At 48.1% G+C, this 20745-nt stretch overlaps 1 pseudogene; it reads left to right on the top strand.

Annotated features, from left to right (window-relative positions):
• LOC146870373 (putative E3 ubiquitin-protein ligase MARCHF10) overlaps positions 1 to 20745 on the top strand; it is a 422534-nt pseudogene that overhangs the window by 55214 nt on the left and 346575 nt on the right.

Genomic DNA, 20745 nt, shown 5'->3' with positions numbered 1-20745 from the left:
TTCCTAGGGGAGGCCAGATATAAGAGGATGTCATCTGCGTACAATGAGTTTCGGTCTTCCCATTCCGCTGCCTGAGTCCCCTAATGGAAGGGTCTCTCCTTATCCAGGCTGCTAGTGGCTCGAGGGAGAGCGCAAAAAGTAATGGTGAGAGGGGACACCCCTGCTGAGTCCCTCTTTCGAGTGCAAAGACGGTTGAAATTTTGTTATTGACCACCAATTGCGCCAGTGGTTCAGTATAGAGGAGCCGTACCCACTCGATGAAATTTGGCCCGAATCCCAGCTTTCGCAGGACTGCCATTAGATATGCCCATTCAAGAGTGTCGAAAGCCATCGTGGCGTCCAGTGACACCACAATGGCATCCTCTTGGATAGTGGAGCGTCGCCCCAACACACCGTGAAGCCTGCGAAGATTAAGTGCATTGTTTCGGTGTGGCATAAAGCCCGATTGGTCGGGATGAACTAATTTGCCTATGACCTTCGCAACCGGATTACCAACAGTTTCGCGAGGCTTTTGGACTCGGCATTCAACAAGGAAATGGGTCTATATGAGGTGCATTCTTGTTTCGGTGTCCTTCTTTGGGTTTAGCCACCAGTGTGGCGATACGTTGGTCCCGTGGGAGTTTGCCCAGTTCTTTACTATCTTCAAACATGCTCTTTAGGTGGGGGGCCAGTTTATCGAGTCTGAGTTTATATAGCTCAATAGGCAGACCATTAGGGCCCATAGCCTTCCCTGGTTTCAACGCTCTAATCGCCGTGGCTATCTCATTGGTCGTAAATGAACTCTCCAACACCTTAATCGCAGAGTCCGAGAGGGTGGGTAATTGGATGTCTGCTAAGAGAGCTGTGGAATCGTCTTCCGGGAGTGCAGAACCAATCCGGTATACGTCCGCGAAATGGGTAGCGAACTCGCGTACGATATCATGCGGGTCTGTGAGTATGGTGCCTGACCACTTTTAAACTCCGGGACTAACCTATTTGCCCTTTCTTTTTTGTTCAACCAGGCAATGAGTTTGCCTGCTTTGTCTCCTTGGTCGTACAAGCGTCCGTCCCTGTCTCTCACTAAAGTTTTGGCAGCATGTATCACTAGCGCTCTTTACTCAGCTTCCTTGAGCTGCATTCTATGGAGAACGGCCTGGTCGTCGCCGTCTTTTGCAGCCTCCTCGAGGCGAAGGAGGTCGCGCTCACACGTGACCATCTGCTTAGCGTTTTCCTTACGCAGTCCAGCAATGGCTGAAAGAGCGTGCCCCCTAATCACTGTTTTGAACGCTTCCCATAGGATAGAAGGGGAGTGCACTGTGTCGCCGTTTTCTTGAAAATAGTGGTCGATTTTCTGGGTGAGTGCTGTTTTAATTTCTGGATTGCTGAGGTACCATGGTGCCTGATTTCTTGTGTGATAGTGTTGTGTTGTACGGGCATAAGAATGTAGTCTATTCTGAGAAGAATGTGTACTGTTGGAGGTCTGGGTGGCGCGTTCTCTAGAGGTCCGTGAGGCCGAAGGCTTCAATAAAGTTGGAAAGCCAGTTGTGCCCAGCAGTAATGTCTTGGGCGGATGACGAACACGATCTCCTGACACCACCGCATTGAAGTCCCCACCCAATATAAGTTGCCCTTCGGGAAGGGAGAGTAAGAGCGTCCCCAAATCCTTATACGAGTGGGTCTGAAGACCTGGTGGGATATATACCGCTAAGAGAGTAAGGTTCTGCCCTTCCCATTGCCCTGAGACCCCGGCGAAGCGCCCAAGTGGATCTGCCCATGTATGTTTGATGCTGAGTGGGAATGTACGCCTAATAAGGATGTCCACCCCACGTGAACCAGAAGTGAAGCCAGCATGCGCCACCATTGTGTAGCCCTACCTGTTTAGGGCCTTACAGGAGTTGCCAATTAGATGCGTCTCTTGGAGGAGTGTGACATCTGGGGAGTGACGCTTTATGTAGTGGAGCCCTTTGCTTCTTTTCACCTTGGCCCCAAGCCCATTGACGTTCCAACTGATAAGCTTTAGGCTCTTATCCCACTTCAGATTCACTGTAGAAAAACAGGGCGGTAGCACGTCCGCGCAACATGTGACACAACCTTAACATGTAATGACATTTCTTGCATGAGCAAAGATCCACCCTCAAAACCTCCCCCTCCCACTATAACAGAAAGAAAATACAGTATGAATAAAAATAACAGTCATAACCCAAAGCCGACCCCTCCTCCCTGCTACCCTGCCACGTAGGTTTGAAACTACCCACATCCCCAACTAGCAGAGTGCCTATCGCCCAAAGAACAATGCAAACAATGAGCGGGGGAACAAAAGGGCTAGCACCGACTCCAGTTGCCTAAGGAGTGCCCCCACCCCTAGAGAAGACTTGTGAGGGAAACAGTGGATAATTGCCAGAGAAGTCAACCCCACGTCTCATTAAACCTCCTCCGCCCACCCCAATGAAAAGGAGGATATACATTAGAATTCGTTGAGGTGAGTCCGCTGGGTCAGTAATATAGAGTTCAGAACGTTCAGTCCTTTTGAGACCTTAGTGTCCCCGGGCTACTAGACCTCGATCTCCAGGAGCGTTGACTCAGTTTTTCGACGTCTGACGTGCCATCCGCCGAGCCTGGCGAGTGGACACATGCGTCTCTCCATTTGTTACCTGCAGTCGCCGTTTAATTCCGGGTGGCCACCCTTTCCAACCAATCCTGCACCTCCGATGGGGCCGTAAAGAAAAGGGACTTGCCGTCCGCTAGGACTTTGAGTTTTGCAGTGAAAAACATCATGTATTGAATTCCTCTTTCTCTGAGCTCTCTCTTGACCCCATCGGAGGAGCGCCGTTCCTGCTGGACCCGGAGTGTGAAGTCAGGAAAGAATCGCACTGTCGCATTTTCGTATTGTAAATCTCCTCACGTTCGGGCTGCCTGTAGGATCGCATCACGGTCTCTATAGTTGAGTATTTTAGCAATTATAGTCCTGGGTGCAGCTCCCGGCTTGGGTTTAGGGATTGGCGCCCGATGCACTCGCTCGATTGTGAATAGGGAGGAGAGTCGCTTCGGTTTGAGGTGGTTTAGGATTAGGTCCTCCAGGAAGAGGCCTCCAAGCCCTCCGGGACTCCAACTACCCTGATGTTGTTTTGGCGGGCTCTCCCCTCCTGATCGACGCAAGATGGTGCACCATCAGTGACGGTCTGGTTGCCCCCCGGTTTACGAAAGAGATAGGCCCTTTGCTTTCCCGCTTCGCTGTTCCTGCACAGTCCTGGAGCCAGCATGCACGACAGGCAGCAGCCTGACCCTCGTCTCCTCCGCACCCCCGGACCGGAGAAAAGCAGGAGAGGGCTCCCCGTCTACTGAGCCAACGCAGTCGTCTACCGGCCCGGTGGCCCCTCACCGCCAAGGCACCGCAGGTTTCGATGAAATCGTAGGGAATCCCCGGGCCCCAGTACTCCCGTATCCACCTCCGAGTCTCCGAAGGCGCGTGGGCCAATGTCAACAGGGTCACCCAGGTAGGCCCTTTGTCAGGACGCGGATCGTGAGGCGGCCGGGTGTTTATTCAAGGCCGCGCGCGACCTTCACTTGCGGTCCCGGCTTCGCTGTCGAGTCGCGATTCAGCCCCTGGGTCGCCTCTCCGCGGTCCAATTTTTCCCTCGGATCGCTCTGAAGCGCTTACTGAAACGTTTGGGGTAAAATCAGATCCCCTCAGCTGGATTAATGATGGATTTTGGGTGACCAGGGCTTATCCTCGGCAGAGCTCTGCGTTCAGGCGGCCATCTTCGCCGGCACCAGGCCACGCCCCTAATCTGCCATTGTTAATCAACAGCAATCAAACAGTCCACCTCCCTCCCCCCATGAGTCTGAACTTACTTTTATGGGAAGTGCCAGTGCAACATGGTAAAATTTACACAGGGTGTGCTTTCTCAGTGAAGGAGTTAAGGAAGGACTTTTTTTTTATTTTCCAGCCAGAGTTTACTGCTCCTCCTGACCATGATTACACTCTCTATGCTTTGTATGTCATATAACCTGCAACTTCAATCCTCCAACCAAACAAACCTGATGAACATTATTAAACTGCTTTCTTTTGTCATTCATGCAGTATTCTGATTTTTGTTTTTGCAATCACTCTGTAAAAGGCAAAAGCTGCATCTCTGAATTAGTATTCCCTGTATGTTTGTTATTGTATTTCATTTGTTGTTGTGTTCCCTCCCTCTACTTTTGTAGTGGAGACAGGGTTTTAGGTGCACACATTGCTATGTTAGCATAAGCGCTTTAGAAGTTTAAACGCCATCTTGCCACTTTGCTGCTTTTGCACACGACACTATAGGTAGCTTTTATTACAAGTAAAACTGCTTGCTTGCTTTTTCTTCACATGAGAACGGTCTGTTGTTCACATCCCAAGACGTGCACCGCGACCTTAGTCTGAACACTGTGTGCAGAAACCGTCAAGGTCAATCAACAATGTATGCTGTTGAATTCAGGTTGATCGGCCCACGCTCTAGACATAACACGCACAAAGCTGCAAATATCTGAAACTCGGGTGCCTTTAATATTGCATTTGCATGCATGATTCAACACTTTGGAGAAAACCTTTCCAGACACAGAGAGCAGAGCTGATCCTGTGATGTGATTCACCTAAGCTGATCTTTACGGTATGGGGTTCCCCATTCAAGCCTAGAGACCTTCTATTAGTTTCATAAAACTAGCTTACTAGCGAAGGGAGGGTGGTTGTAGTCCACTATCATTTGTAATATGATTTCTCCTTTCATCTTCTATGGTATTGTAACAATGCTGATGGTTTTGTTTTTAATCATTTGTCTGCTTATGTTGGCCAAAGTACTGCACCTTAGAGCACGTAGTTAAAAATAAACATTTTAAACTTTTCAGTGTCTCTGATTACTCTCGTTGTGGATTGATATGAGAATAATAACGAAAAGGTGTTTCTGATTCCCACCATTCCTGAGAGTACTCTAAGTCGCTTGTTCTGGGTTGTCTAATCATTGGTAGCTTCGAGATGATACGGAGAACAAATGAGACACTGATGCTAGTCGGATAGGGGTTCTGGGTACTGAGGTGAGTTTTTTGGTACACCACAATTCACTGAGGTCCTGGTTTCCCGTGCATAGTTCTGTACATGAGCAGAATACCCGCAACACTTTGAAAGACTTCATCCCCTGCTTATTTTATGCCCTTTAGTGGTTATAATGTTATGTTAATGCCAATATTTTGATTACCTATAGAATATTTGATGTACACTTGCATTGTAACCAACTAAACCTATTGTGACATACTAAATGCCTTTATATCTAGATAGTCTTTGAAGATGCCAACCTTCTTTGCCTCCCAATAACTTAATATACGACCACTGGATTGATTTAGTCTTAAACCTTTTATAATCAGCCATGAAATATGCTTCACTTTTAATCTACTGAAGAAAAGATTTTAGATGCAATTTTAAAATCTAATCTCGCACTAGTAGCGGTCAGTCATTACCAAAGCATAAACAAAATGGATCAATGAAAAGGTATCTGCTCTTTTTCACCCAATACACTACTTTCCTAGAGGAATCAAACAAGATTGTGTAAGGATAGAAACCGACCGTCTCTGACTCAAACAACTCACTCTTAAATGCGTCTGTTAGTAATTAATAGTGGCAAAAGTATGGTCCGGGAGAATGAGCCACTTATACATAAATCCACAGATCTTTTGTTCTTTACTCAAATTTAAAAAGTATGTTTGTCTTCATAACTAAGGAATCTGTATCATGATAAGAGATCAGACTATAAACCTTCCTCTCCTTCCGGTGAAAGACAGAAATATCAGCGTCTAAGAGCAAATGACGTAACTACATTTACCACCTCCATTATACAAAATGTATCCATTGCAGGAATACATCCAATTTATCACTACTCAACGAATTGAACCAGCAGACTCAGAAAGGGAAACTTTACGTGAGGCGTAAAGATGATGGAGCTAAATCTCCTCCCCCAGCACTCTTGACTCCGTATGAGCCAAAAGTAAGACTTACCAGAAAATAACATGCTCAGTGCCTCATAACAAAAAGGGCTGCAGCTTTTCGTTGCTAGACATCATCCAAAACAACTATTGCAACTCATCGAAAAATCTGTCATAACCTCTTCACATATCGGATTCTTTTATCTTACTTTTCGATGCTTGGAGGTAGCTGAATTCTTTACTGGCTCAATTTTTTTAAATTTGAAAAAACCTACCAACATGATAGACTGTCATCCATCTTTCACACCCTACAAACTCCTAAAAAGCACATTCAAAGAATTCATGCCAACCTTGCTAAACAAAGCGATTTACTCCAGAAACCCATTCAACTAAGCCAACAATCCTATCCCTACAGTGCTGGCCCAATAAAGTAAGTGAACATCTTCAGTCTCTCAGACTAGCTATGATAAATGGCTCCCTCACCTAAGGCAAGGTACTAAACACTTCAAAAATAGACCACATCATCACCCCATTGTTGGTAAAACACAATGAATTGAATTACTCCCAGCAAATTCTGCCACATTCAGGAGTTACGGCATAGTAAAATCGTGTCTCGTTCTGCCACACCCTGAAAAACTGTGTGCCGAAAAAACGACCAACATTGGAATTAGGCGGACCGTATTTCTTTGAGGTAATTCCACTCTTACGGAATGGTAATGAGACCCTTAGAGCCATATGTACAAACACATTTTCCCATAGACACAGAATTGGTAAAACCCTTTGATACATCTGGCCCCTAGTCTTCTTCAGTCTGTCTTATTTTTAACTCTGAGTGGATATGTAGTTGCTTTAATCTGTGAGGTTTAGAACATAGGTTGTGGCTCAAGGGGCTGAAGGGCAAAGAGTGCTAATAGTTATTACTGTGAATAACTTGGATGCAGCTTTAGTTTGTGCCGTGCCATACCAGACCAGTAGCAGACCAATAGCAGAGACCCTAACACTGCAAGAACATTCAATACCTGCCATCAATGCACAACAAACACTAAGAATGAAACTCCCTTTGCTCGTTAGGCTTCTCTGCGCAGGAAGGAGCATGAGCGGGAATTGATCGAGAAGAAACGAGAGCAGCAGATCAGCAAGCAGAAAAGACGAAGGCTCACTCTGTCCTACATTTATTCCACTCGCAGTTACGAGAGGCCGTGGGCTTCAGACATGGGGACCGACCAACACACAGGTACAGGAGCAGCTAGACACCCAGTGGCAGAGATATACCCCATGACTTCAAGTGAGATCAAGTGTGCTTGACTAAGATGAAGTTTCCTGAGCTCGATTAATTTTACAGAGCCGCAGCCTGGTCCCCTGTGGCCCAGTTGGCTCTGCTCTGATTCAGTTGTTGCTGCGCATGTTAATCGTTCTGTATTTCCTGTTCTGATCATTCGTTGTAACTGTTTCAGGTAACGGTGGCTGGACTTTCAGAAGCTAGGTTGCACCCCAACAGCAAGAAGCCTGCAGCAAAGCTTCCTGCTATTGCCTCGACAGTGGACATGAATAAACTTAAACCAACATCTATTTTGAAGAATAAAGGACTTATCCTTGATTCTGTAAACCCTGGTGGGTTTAGGGGTGCAAGGCATCACTGCAGTAGCACAACGGTCTTATTGTTGTATATTGGGTCTGTCTGTTCCTTTCCGAGTAGCAATGCACTGAAGATGGAGCTAGATTTACAGTTCAAGTGCTTCTAGGCCAGACGTCTCTGGTAATCTGGGTTTAGCCCCAGCTACCTGACTGTAACTGCTGCAGCTAATCAGGGTTCATCCATACCCGCCCTTAGTTCACCTCCACCTGAACAACACTCACCTGCATGCCCCCAGCTTAGCGATGCTCGCTTGGGTTCACCCACAGTAATGCCTGCTCATCTCTGCGGATGCTTTCATTACTGGTTTTAGCGCTTTAGCGCCATCGGGCTTGGTGCGCTCTACAAATCCTATTCCATTCAATCTGCTTTCTTCCCAAACTCACGCATGCGCACCTCTAGTTCATCACTACTATATCAGAGCAGATGCACCGTTGTCGGCTTCAGGGGCAGAACTGGTGTCACATTAACACTAGGTGTGGCCCAACAGCCTAAAGAGGGACAAGGAAAGGCAAGGATTGGGAGGGAATATTTATGGATTGCTGAGTTTTATTCTGAACCTGGTATACACGATGAAAGAGATCAGGCGGGCACAAAATAAAGCTGCTCTGAAAATGATGATGTTTCTTAGCACCACCCTTTGATGATCTTAGTGGCAGGGACGCTAAGTGAAATTATGTTGCTCCTCAGCTCCCCACCCTGCCCCACACACACCCCACACACACACGCCGAGTGTCGCTACAGGTGGTTCATATGCAGGGTCTCCACAAACAAGTCACATCCCCTGCGCTCAGGTACAGGCTGTAGTGTAGCTCACCAGTGACCCAAACTGTGCAGACCATTGATGGCATGACTGCAGAGCTCGGCACTGCTCACCATGCTATGGCAGTGCAAGTGAGGACTGAACACTGGGCGAATATTGAGGATCGGGTCAGACAGGGAGGGGCTAGTGTGTGGGTTTAGACCACCAGCTGTTAGAGGGTCTCTGGCCTGAGCATGACATGGCAGCGCAGGTGTGAATGACGATGAATTAGCATCCTTCAGCATGTCTCGCTTGTGATATCTTGGGGGCAGATGGTCACAACAGAAGTCTGGCAGCTATAGAGGTATAGGTGGTCCCTTTCCCCTTTGAGATACATTGGCAGATGTAGAGGTCTCAGTGGTAGGAGACATGTTCTACCTCAGTTCTGGGATAGCAGGGCAGGACCTTATGCAGGGTCCATGTATACACAACGTGTTGCAGGGGGTAAAGCACGGCAGGAGTGCTCATTGTCACAGCCTCGTGCAGACTTCAGTGGTACATGGTGAGTTCTGTCCTAGTTCCTGAGCAGCAGAGGGTTCAACAGATCAGTGAGGGTGGGTGCTTATTGTGAGAGTCATGTGCATACCTTAGTTGTAAAACCTTCAGCTTTGGGATTTCTGGGGTCACCACCGCATGGCTGAAGTGGTGCGCGTTGTCCTAGCCCTGTTGAGAGTTCAGCGGTAGATGGTGTGTTACACCCCAGTCTCTGACCAGCAGCTGTCATGGTGCCCTGTATTGCAGGGCACTAGGAGTGGTCGTTGGGAGAGCCATAGGCATTCCTCAGCTGTAGAAGATGGTGCTTCAGAACACGTATGCTGCTCCAGGGGCAGATAGTCTGTTAGAACCAAGATGAGGAAATTTTCTGGGGCTGTTGCAGGTCTGCACAAGCTGCAAAAATGTGTTGTGTTCAGCTGTGGCTTGGCAGATCTCTTAGCTCAATGCAAGTTGCAGTCCAGAAACCATACTCTGTCCAAACCTATTACAGGATCTCTAAAGAACAGCCCTAGGAAAAAAAATAACATGATCAAGAAAATAAGGGGTGCAGCTTGTCATTGCTAAACATCACCCCAAACAACTACTGCAGCTCATCAAACAATCTGCCATGACCTCTTCGCATATCCGCTTCTGTGACTTTACTCTTCCATTCTCTGAAGTAGCAGAATTCTTCACAGACGACATTTTTTTTAATGAGGGAACAGCGATGAACCTGATAGACTGACGCCCATCTCTCACACCGACAAACCCGTACAGATCAAAGAACGGGGCAGCTGGAAGGGCCTGTTTAATTCAGAAAACCTCCTTCCAGTGGAACATTGTGTAGGAAGTGTTCTCAAAAAGGAGACCAGGCTCACAACACACAATACCCCCCGAACCTCATGGTATGCAGCCACAATGCAAGCACTTGGGGGACACTGGGTTCTGCACAGGTTTGTCCAAGAAGCCAGTAGACCCTCTCCTATGGGGTAGGTAAGAAGGGCTGTGTCCCACACATCAATCCGCTGCCACCAACCCTCAATTTCCCCATTGCCTGATGAGAGAGCTGTAGTCACTCTGACCAATGCGCTCTGACCAATGTGTCAGGATACACTTTAGAAGCACTCGTGCCACCGTGGCCTTGCGCTTAAGGGTAGCAACATAGATGGAGAGATTGCTGTGGGAAGCCAACGAGAAACGCCAAAAAGGAAAGGACCAAGGGGCACAGCTGGCCACACAGTGCAAGGACCTCTGTCTCTGCAGGGATAGTGGGGGCGCTTTCAGGTCCTGGGTAGAATGATGGTCTTTGTAAGAGGATCAGCAAGGGGAGTGAGTGCATGGATGCATTCATGTATTTTTGCTCCTCTGGTTGTCTGTGTGTTGTGTTGGTCTGTGTCCTTTGGTATCTCTTAGCCATCTGGTCTATGTGCATCGGTCCGTGCTATGTACACCTGTATGCAGCTCTACCTGTAGGGCTGTTTTTGCAGATTTTCATCTCTGTGTATATTTTGTGTGCCTGGGCACCTGCATGCCTCTTATCCTAGGAGCACACACGCCTGCTGACCGCGTCCATCGGTTGCCTGTGTGACGATGCCTGCCTGTGTGCATGCATGTGTGATCTAAATGTACATACATGATATGTCTGTGTGGTTACACTGAATACCAGTCAAACACATTGGCGTGGGCTTTGACCGTGCTTGTTTGTGAAACTCGTGTCTAAAACTCACCGGCTACTGAGAATGTGAACACAAAGAGAATATGAAATGCAGACAGGAAGCAGGTAGGCAGGCTAGGCGTTGCCCAGGAGAGAGCGGGTGTTTACCCGCTGGAGGTCTGCAGCGTGATTCATGGCTTCTTTTGTTTACCGGGATGGGTGAGCTCGGGACAAGGCGTTCAGTACTCCAGGACCACTGACTGCAAGGAAAGGTGTCTGCGTGCCAGTGCAAGCAGGGTCAATATTAGGGCAGACTGGAAAAAACAGTTGCTTTTGTTTTTCTCAGTTATCCAGCCCCAGATCTTTTCCAAGAGGACTCGCCTGCACTAGAGGAAGCTTCCAGAGAGAGCCCCGCTGCCCCGGGCCCAGGGACACGCCTCCTCGCTGCCGGAGAAGACACCAGGTACAGGGGGACTGGAGCAGATAGGGGGCCGCGTGGCCTTGCAGTTGGTGGCATTCGGCGCCTCAGTGCTAGATTCCACCCCTGGTCCCTTTTTAGGTCTCGGCTAGCGAAGGCTGCGCTTGCGCAGTCTCGTTCGCGAGAGATAATGACTTGGGAGAAGAGGGGCTTGAACCCGCCCCTCTTCTGCCCTGTTCTCCATTGGCTGGCCTCGTAAATGCTGGCCAGCCATTGGAGAAGAGGTCCCGTCACTCCAATCATGCCCCGTCCTTTTCGGATCGGGCGTGTTTTTTTAAAGAAAGTCTCATTCTCTCCTCCAGCCAATGGCTGGAGGAGAGAAAAGACAAACACGCCCCCGAATCCGAATCCGCCACTGCCTTTCTCCGAGGAATTTCTTCTTGACCTCGGAGAAAGGCGGTGGTGTGCTTGTCCTCTCCCCCTGTGTTTAAAATAAAATTTCAAAAAATCAGCATATTGTTTATAAATAAAATGTTTTGAAAGTATGCTTATGTCGTTGTCCTGTCCTCGGAGCTGATTTTTTACCGTTCCCTGAGATCTGCTTTGTGGGCCAGTTCTAGCGCTCAGCTGCTTGTTCTGCAGCCTTCAGGGAGCTCTGCTGGTCGGTTCAGCACCTTTCATTGAGATCTGCTTTATGCGCCGGTTCTAGCGCTCAGCTGCTGCTTCTGCAGCCTTCACGGAGCTCTGCTGGTCGGATTTTTACCGTTCACTGAGATCTGCTTTGTGGGCCAATTCTAGCGCTCAGCTGCTTGTTCTGCAGCCTTCAGGGAGCTCTGCTGGTCGGTTCAGCACCTTTCACCGAGATCTGCTTTATGCGCCGGTTCTAGCGCTCAGCTGCTGGTTCTGCAGCCTTCACGTAGCTCTGCTGGTCGGTTTCAGCACCTTTCACCGAGATATGCTTTATGCGCCGGTTCTGGCGCTCAGCTGCTGGTTCTGCAGCCTTCACGGAGCTCTGCACCTTTCATTGGGATGTGCTCTGCGGGCAGGAGAGGTAGCGGGACTTTGTCCGGGGGAGCTTTGCCGCCATATGGCACCCGCTGCCCTGCGCGTGTTTGTGTGCCAAAGGGCTCTGAGAGGGAAGGTTACTCAGCTGTTTTGGGTAGCTGGCAGGGGGCGGGCAGGCAGCCCTGCGTGGCTGGACATCAGGGTGTGGGGTGGGCGGGTCGCACACCGAGGCCTTTGTGGATTCTGGACGGCCTAATTCAAACAACAGACCGAGTTCTTAGAAATGCAGGCCCCACAGGAGGTCGACCCTAATCCCTGCACCCGGAGAGCTCGGTCACAGCCTGTGTGTTTATCAGACTGTTCTGCCAACCTGCCCCTCCTCTCTGTTTTCTCTGCTCGGCGAAGTAAACAACCCCTCGTTCGCTTGGATGCTAACACACACACTACCACGTAGGAGTGTGAAACGTACCAGGAAGATACCTCAGTGGGTAATGCAGCTGTTGCAGAGATGTCCGTAAAACTGCAGGTTTGAATCACGGTTAGGTTGAAAACTGTGCTTAGCGCCTACTGAGGAGAGTGTTTGCGTGACTCGTGAGTCACAGGTTCCAATCCCAGCAGGCCTTTCCTCCGGCCGAGGCCAGGAGAAGCAGTGGTGTTTCTCTTCCCCTCAGCGCTCACCCGGGCACCGCAGGGCTGAGCTGGGCACTGCCCTCTGGGATACGCGGGAAGGACTCAAGGCAGGCACCGAGGCCTTCACAGCCCAACTCTCCCTGAGTCCGCCGGGTCTTCCTGCTAGTGCTGTACCCCCCAGATGCTGGTGATATAGTTCCGCAGGATAAAGCGCTTGCTGGGTGCTGAGATTTGTGTAACATTCAGTGGTCTGCAGGTTTGGTCACGGAGGGGTTGAGCAAACGCTCGCCCTTGCAAGTTGTTTGAAATTATTGCCGTTAAGTTGAGTAGCAATAACTTGTTTCTTATAGCTCCTCAAACCACACGCGACGACAGTAAGCACTACACAAGTGCCGTGTTATTATTCAGCGGGTCACAAATGCATCAGCTTTTGCTCTGGAATGCAGCCAATACGATATTTTTCATCAGCACATGTACACGGTATTAATTAAGCAATAACAAAAAGATTCAGGTCTGAGTGCAGGGGTTTGAGCCTGTGAGCTTCAAAATCTAAACAGACCCCGCCATTAGGTGCATTGACCCACAGAGGTATCTCCATTTGAATTTAACACGTGTCTTGTAAATTGCAGTGTTCAAAGGCTCCCGTGACAGCTACACAAACTAATTCGCTAGCTCACTGGGATGGGTCCCTCCTCCTGTACATTAAACAAGTCTCGGCAGCAAGCACATTATCCCTCCGGGCTATATTAGAAGTGTCAATAGCAATTAAACATGGATTTTCCTAACTGGTGACTTTATCATTTGTGGACAATACATGACATAGAGGGCAGGAGGGTGGCGCAGCAGAGCAGCAGGCTGGGCAGGGGGCCCCGGGGCCACATGGTCGCCGGTCGTGAGCTGCCTGTCTGGGATTCCCGGTCCGGGCTCTGTCCCCCGGTCCGCTGGAGGGTAGCCGGTGAATGCATTACAGCGGGGGGCGCCCGGCCAGGGTCCGGGGGCTGCTGTGGGCTCCGCGGTGCCGGACACCTCTGGGACCCCGGATGCTGCAGAGCCGTGGGGCAGCACCTCCGCCGCAGTCAGGCAGGCAGCGAGCTGTCCACCTCAGCGCACTCCTGTCTCCTTCTCTCTCACCCCTCCCGTCCACTCTCTCCTGCCCACTCACTCGCTGTTCATCTCATGCTCCCTCTCCTGGAGTCTGTGCCCCCTCTCTGCTCCCACCTCTCTACTCCTCCCCCCACCCCCTTTACTTCCTCATCTCCGTCCCCAGGGACCGGGCGCGCAACACCAATTGGACTCAAAGGGCTTCATCCCCCCCCCACCTCCCCCGGGTGTGGCAGCCCGGGATGAGACAGCTTCCCAGTGCCCACACAGCCGCACCCGAGCACTTCACAGGTCTTTGAAAGACCATTTGCATGTTAATGAGGCCTCGCTGGTGTTTCAACCCTTCTAAGAGCCCCTGCAGCTCCACTCTGCCTATTGCTTCAAGATTCAGGCCAGCACCCCCCCCCCGCGAAAAAATGTCTTAGCCCCCCCCCCCCTCGAAATTGGGCTCTAGTTGCGCCTCTGTGTGCAACCAGACCTCTTGCACGGTCTGGGAGACACAACCTAACACATTGCTTTTATAAGTGTTCCCCTTAACTTAATTGTTTTGTTCGGTGTTGATTTTTTCTTCTCCCTGTCACATAATAATAAAATGCACGATACAACTGAAATGCTTGTGACAAAACCACCAGTAAAACAGTCCGATGTTATTATTTTTAATTTCACAATATTTATTGCAAGCATATAGTGGATTGGTCAGGTAGCTGCCTGTTTTCTCTTTTTGTTTTTGTGCCGCTTGCAAAATATCCATTGCGACAGCTTGCCAAGTCCAGATACATTGGGTTTGCCAATGCTTGTTTGTAGTTACTGTGACATGCGCACAAAGCACTGCATAACAAGCATTTACAATGCAACGTTCTCGGCATTGTTAAAGTTAGAGCTATTGGCATTGCTCATGACATTATTTTTGTTTGTTTTTGTTTTTAACAATGCCGTTTCTTTAAATGTTTTAAAAACAAACACATAAACAAAAATAATGTCATGAGCAATGCCAATAGCTCTAACTTTACCAATGCAGAGACCATTGCATTGTAAATGCTTGTTAATTAGACCATGGTATCTCCCAGCTCGGGACGCTCCTCTCTCAGCCAGGAATAGAAGGCGTGTATCGCAGCACGAAGATTTGACAGGGGAAGGGGTGCCTTCAAGGCTGCCCATGAGTGACTTACACTGAGATCCTGGCCCCCTCAGTCTTGAGCGAGTACAGAAGTACAGGCACGATTCTTCAGGCTTGTAGCAGCTTAAGGCTTGAGTTCTGATTGCTTGGAAACACGTGCCTGTGGGGAAATTGGGAAGTTATCTATGTAGGCCGCGGCTATGAAAGTCTGTACAATCACTGGCAGTGCTTAATTTGTAAAATAAATACTTTTTTTTTTTTTTTTAAGTGCCAGGGCCCTCCTCAAGAGGGCGCCGCAGCATGCTCCACCCATCGCTTCTCTAGAGCAGGCAATCCTAGTACCAACACAACTACAAAGCAACACACTATAAATCTGACAATTCGGGATATTCCAGGCCCCTGAAGTTATAAGAATGGCTTGGGTACAGGTAATACTCATTTTCAATGCATGTTGAATTAATAATCAACTGTTGTGTGCTCTAAAGTAGACAACCAGTGCCACCATGTGGCAGGCTGTCATAAGTGCTGGTGTTGACAAATAAGTCCCGGTGCCGAGCACCTGAAACCACATACTCAAATTGAGCACTGTGTGGTATGCGAGTGATTCCGCCCCAGCCTGGCTGACCAACCACTGGGCGAGTTTCCTTTTTAGTGGGCAAGAACCTTACCACAGTCCTTTGGGGCAACTTGCTGGTGTGACGAGCAGTGTGCGACCAACTTGTGTACAAATTATTACGGCTCCCTTGAGCTAACGGGCTGACGAGCCTTGGATCTGCACCTGCGCGCCATGAGAGGTACTTGACCTGTTTTTAATTACATTTTGGCAGTCCACACGGCACCCCTTTACACTGTCCTGCTCCCTGCTGACGAGAGGCAACTACCTCGAAACACGTGTCCAGGGATGGCTAAATGCAACACATACTGTTCTCTTTACACATCGTGGCATAGGCGTACCCGCCGTCGCCACTACATTTACCACAGTCCTTTGGGGCAACTTGCTGGTGTGACGAGCAGTGTGCGACCAATTTGTGTACAAATTATTACGGCTCCCTTGAGCTAACGGGCTGACGAGCCTTGGATCTGCACCTGCGCGCCATGAGAGGTACTTGACCTGTTTTTAATTACATTTTGGCAGTCCACACGGCACCCCTTTACACTGTCCTGCTCCCTGCTGACGAGAGGCAACTACCTCGAAACACGTGTCCAGGGATGGCTAAATGCAACACATACTGTTCTCTTTACACATCGTGGCATAGGCGTACCCGCCGTCGCCACTACATTTACCACAGTCCTTTGGGGCAACTTGCTGGTGTGACGAGCAGTGTGCGACCAACTTGTGTACAAATTATTACGGCTCCCTTGAGCTAACGGGCTGACGAGCCTTGGATCTGCACCTGCGCGCTATGAGATGAGAGGTACTTGACCTGTTTTTAATTACATTTTGGCAGTCCACACGGCACCCCTTTACACTGTCCTGCTCCCTGCTGACGAGAGGCAACTACCTTGAAACACGTGTCCAGGGATGGCTAAATGCAACACATACTGTTCTCTTTACACATCGTGGCATAGGCGTACCCGCCGTCGCCACTACATTTACCACAGTCCTTTGGGGCAACTTGCTGGTGTGACGAGCAGTGTGCGACCAACTTGTGTACAAATTATTACGGCTCCCTTGAGCTAACGGGCTGACGAGCCTTGGATCTGCACCTGCGCGCCATGAGAGGTACTTGACCTGTTTTTAATTACATTTTGGCAGTCCACACGGCACCCCTTTACACTGTCCTGCTCCCTGCTGACGAGAGGCAACTACCTCGAAACACGTGTCCAGGGATGGCTAAATGCAACACATACTGTTCTCTTTACACATCGTGGCATAGGCATACCCGCCGTCGCCACTACATTTACCACAGTCCTTTGGGGCAACTTGCTGGTGTGACGAGCAGTGTGCGACCAACTTGTGTACAAAGAACCTTTTGTAAGGTGGCCCTGCTGGGATTGGGTCTGCTGCTGAGCTCACATGGCTCAGTGTTGCATTAGTGGGACAGTCAACATCGCCACACTGCAATCACTCCAAAGTGTTCATAGAGTAGCAGAGACTGAGGCTAATGAGGGAATGTCTATACACCACATGTAAAGCTTGAAGCAAAGCCCTTTGCAAGACAGGGGACCCAGCTCTCCCTTTAGGCCCCATGTGCTAATGGTTGCCACCGTTTGGAAGGGATCAGTCCAATATTATATATCCTTTGAACTAGCTTTTCATAAGAGACATTGCAGACAGGCCGAAGGGGAGGCAGACCACTTTGTTGATGAACCCTGGACACGTTGAGGAGGGATAATGAAAACTAATAGTGTTGGTGCTGGCAGCTAAGATTCAATCTGGTTACATCCAAAGCCAATCCTTCGGAGCAGTGCAGTATATAGAAGATTGTATTGAAGCCCATCACAGAGGGCTGGGGTCTTTTTGCAGAGTTTTATAGATGTTTTTCTGATGCCTCCGCCTTTTTCAGCTAATGTGAAAAGGCAACGTAAAAAGCAGTGGGAACATTCTGTGCTTATTCATTTATTTATTTATTTAGTTATTACACTATTTATAAAGTGTGGATCCAGACACATGGGCAACTGAGAGCTTTACATTTAAAGACTGAATACATCAAGGTAGATAATGCTTCAGACTGGAGAAAAGAAGGATAAATTGGACCTCGACCAGCACACACAGAAGCTATATTATCACTGTCAATAAGACTGGAAGATCAGAGCCAGTGTATTGTGTCTAGTCATGGTAGGCTAGGCAACCTTCAGCGGATGGTCGACAGGGAAACTTTTAATAAAAGTGGTAGAAGGGACGATTGAGTGGAAGCTTTAAAAGAGGTATAGGAGGTAATCCTGGCAATGAGAGGTTGATTTTAGACTAAGCAGTTACATGCAATTGTGTCCCCAACCCCTGAGTAACACAAGAAAGCCTATGTTCACAGGAAGGGTGGTAAATTGTTGGCACAGTCTTTTAACAGGAGCAGTGTTGCCATAACCAGGGAGTGTAATGTAAAGCATCCAGGTCAGACGTTGAGGGGTAACTAAGTGAGAGCAAAAATAGGGCTGAAGGGTATGCAGTCCCCCTGCTGCTCCCACAGGCATGTGTCTCTCTCTCTCTCTCTCTCTCTCTCTCTCTCTCTCTCTCTCTCTCTCTCTCTCTCTCTCTCTCTATATATATATATATATATATATATATATATATGTTCGTCATCAAAAGTGAGAAATATCGCAGCACTCGCCTTGGCATTTAGTTCATTTATTTAATCCTCTATCTCTCTCCTCCTACGCGTTTCGACCACCACGTGATGGTCGAAACACGTGGGAGGAGAGAGATGGAGATGGAGAGAGATGGAGGATTAAATAAATGAACTAAATCCCAAGGAGAGTGCTGCGATATTTCTCACTTTTGATGAAAAATTAATTAGCAAGGCTGGTCCTACCTTGCCGCATGCACCAGCTGTGATGCGCGCCCTCCGCTGAAGGACTGTTTGTTGAAATATATATATATATCCAACAACTCCAAACTTCCCTTTCAAGTAAGGAACACTGACACCTTGCTGCAGTTACACACCTGTTTATAATTGCACTCTGGGAGGAAACCAAACCGCAGTGTTTAATCACGATTCAAGGTGGAAGCAGAGATTTTACCCGTGATCAAGCCTCTTATGGAGGAGAAACGCGTTGGTATTTTTGGACCTGTGCAAGCTTTCTACATGAAATTAAAGCATCGTTTTGAACCTGCAGCAAGGTGTCAGTGTTGCTTACTTGAAAGGGAAGTTTGGAGTTGTTGGATTTTAAACGAGGGAGCACCGGTACCATAGCACTGAACCGCCCTGCAGAGTCTGTGGCTCATTCACCGGCGCAATTTTGTGGCATATATATATATATATATATATATATATATATATATATATATATATATATATATATATATATATATATATATTACCTACTGGCGGTCGCCAGTAGGTAGTTATAGTTAGGACCACGTTTCCATAGGAAATCCGCAACATTCTATTTTGAATAACTTTGGCGCCGGTCGACGAATCCTCGCAAATTTTTCAAAATAGGTGGGGCGCTACGCTCCGCTCCTACCCTGAAAGTCTCGGGGGGATTCGTCAAGCGGGGGCTGAGATAAAAGGGGGGTCCCAAAACGCGTTTTTCCAATGCATTTTTCCATAGGACCTTTAGACAGGGCTACAGCCCGAACGGCTGAACAGAATTACTAGAAATTTGGCAGAGAGGTAGTCCTCAGGTCAAGGAAGTGCCTTTTGTAGGTTTGGTGTAAATCTGTTCAGTAGATTCTGAGAAAATAGCCTTTAAATCAATATATATATCTGAGCCAGCTTACGGTGCGCTTACGGTACGCTTACCGTACGCGTACGGTGGCGTGCGCGAGCGCGATTCTGATTGGCTCTTAGATCTTAGTAAACATTCGAATCGGCCGAAACCAGGAAGCGGCGGCCGCCATTTTCTCTCTCGCACTGAGAGTGATGTTTAAAATATAAATCACAAAAACATGTAAAGGGGCTGTTTAGACTGCTCCCACACACATAGCAATGTTGAGGGAGTCCCCAAAGATCCCCCAAGGCCAAAAACGGAATTTTTATTTTTTCGCTAATTTCGCCGATTACGCTTACCGTACGTGTACGGTAAAAAATTATAAAAAAAAAAAAATTATCCACACTCTCCCCACCCCGTGTGCAATTGGTGCCCGAAGGGCACCAATTGGGCATGACTTATTAACGATAAGTTAAACTAAAATATAAAAAAAAAAAATAATAAAAAAAAAAATTATCCACACTCTCTCCACCCCGTGTGCAAATGGTGCCCGAAGGGCACCATTTGTGCATGGCTTATAACATATACGAAAAATTAAAATATTACCTTTCAAAACGAAGTGCATCATATGTCCTCCATGTGCGCACGGTGCGCGAAGCGCATCATGCGTACATGGCCCATCTAGCGTAACGTGGGCACGCGGTGCGCGTAGCGCACCGCGTGCCCACCGTGCGTGCACGGCACTAACTGCGTAAAGTGGGCGCCGCGCACCGCGTGCTCACTGTGCGCGCACGGAACGAACTGCGTTAAGTGGGCGCGCACGCCACGAATGGCGTAAAGTAACTTAGCATTTAAAAAACCGTACAAATTCACTGAAAAAAACATAGGTTTCACACACGTTATAGTTAGGAATTAGCATTTAAAAAACCTTTCAAATTCACTGAAAAAACCATAGGTTTCACACATGTTATAGTTAGCGGAAATTTTACCGATAAAAAACCAATGAAATTCCCCCGTTATAGTTAGTGCAGGCAACTATAACTCACGCGACCGCAATCTTCTGCTGATGACATATGTGTCTTTATGAAAAAAAAATATTTGTAATATATGTATAGCTAAAAATGTATGGAAGAAGACATGGGCAAATAAGTGTCTAAATACAGTATTAGCATCAGCAGAGGATTGTGGTCGCGTGAGTTATAGTTGCCTGCACTAACTATAACGGGGGAATTTCATTGGTTTTTTATCAGTAAAATTTCCGCTAACTATAACATGTGTGAAACCTATGGTTTTTTCAGTGAATATATATATATATATATATATATATATGAGGAAGGGGTTTCTGGAACCTTGAAACGCATCGGCATCCTGATTAAAGAGTGGAACATTTAAGGCAGGCTGCATTCTTACAAGCCGGAGGGCAGAGTGACTTTGAGTGCGCTTCCAAAGCGTCAGGGCAATTTGAGGAATACATGTTCGCACGGCAGCCCAGCCGTGGGGAGTTGCACCATCGCCAACTGGGAGAGATTCTGTAATCAGCTGGCGAGGCTGCCGACTTGAACTTTCATTATCGGATCAGCATGTCACTCCAAAATGCTAATTGAGCCTGCCTGCGTGTGACACAACCTACTATAGGCAACCTACTAAAGGTATGAATGAACATAATAATAACAAACTATGCATT

The sequence above is a fragment of the Triturus cristatus genome, chromosome 1_1, assembly GCF_964204655.1.
Source record: "Triturus cristatus chromosome 1_1, aTriCri1.1, whole genome shotgun sequence".
In the NCBI taxonomy this organism is placed as follows: Eukaryota; Metazoa; Chordata; class Amphibia; order Caudata; family Salamandridae; genus Triturus; species Triturus cristatus.
This window is presented reverse-complemented; position numbering and strand designations above follow the sequence as displayed.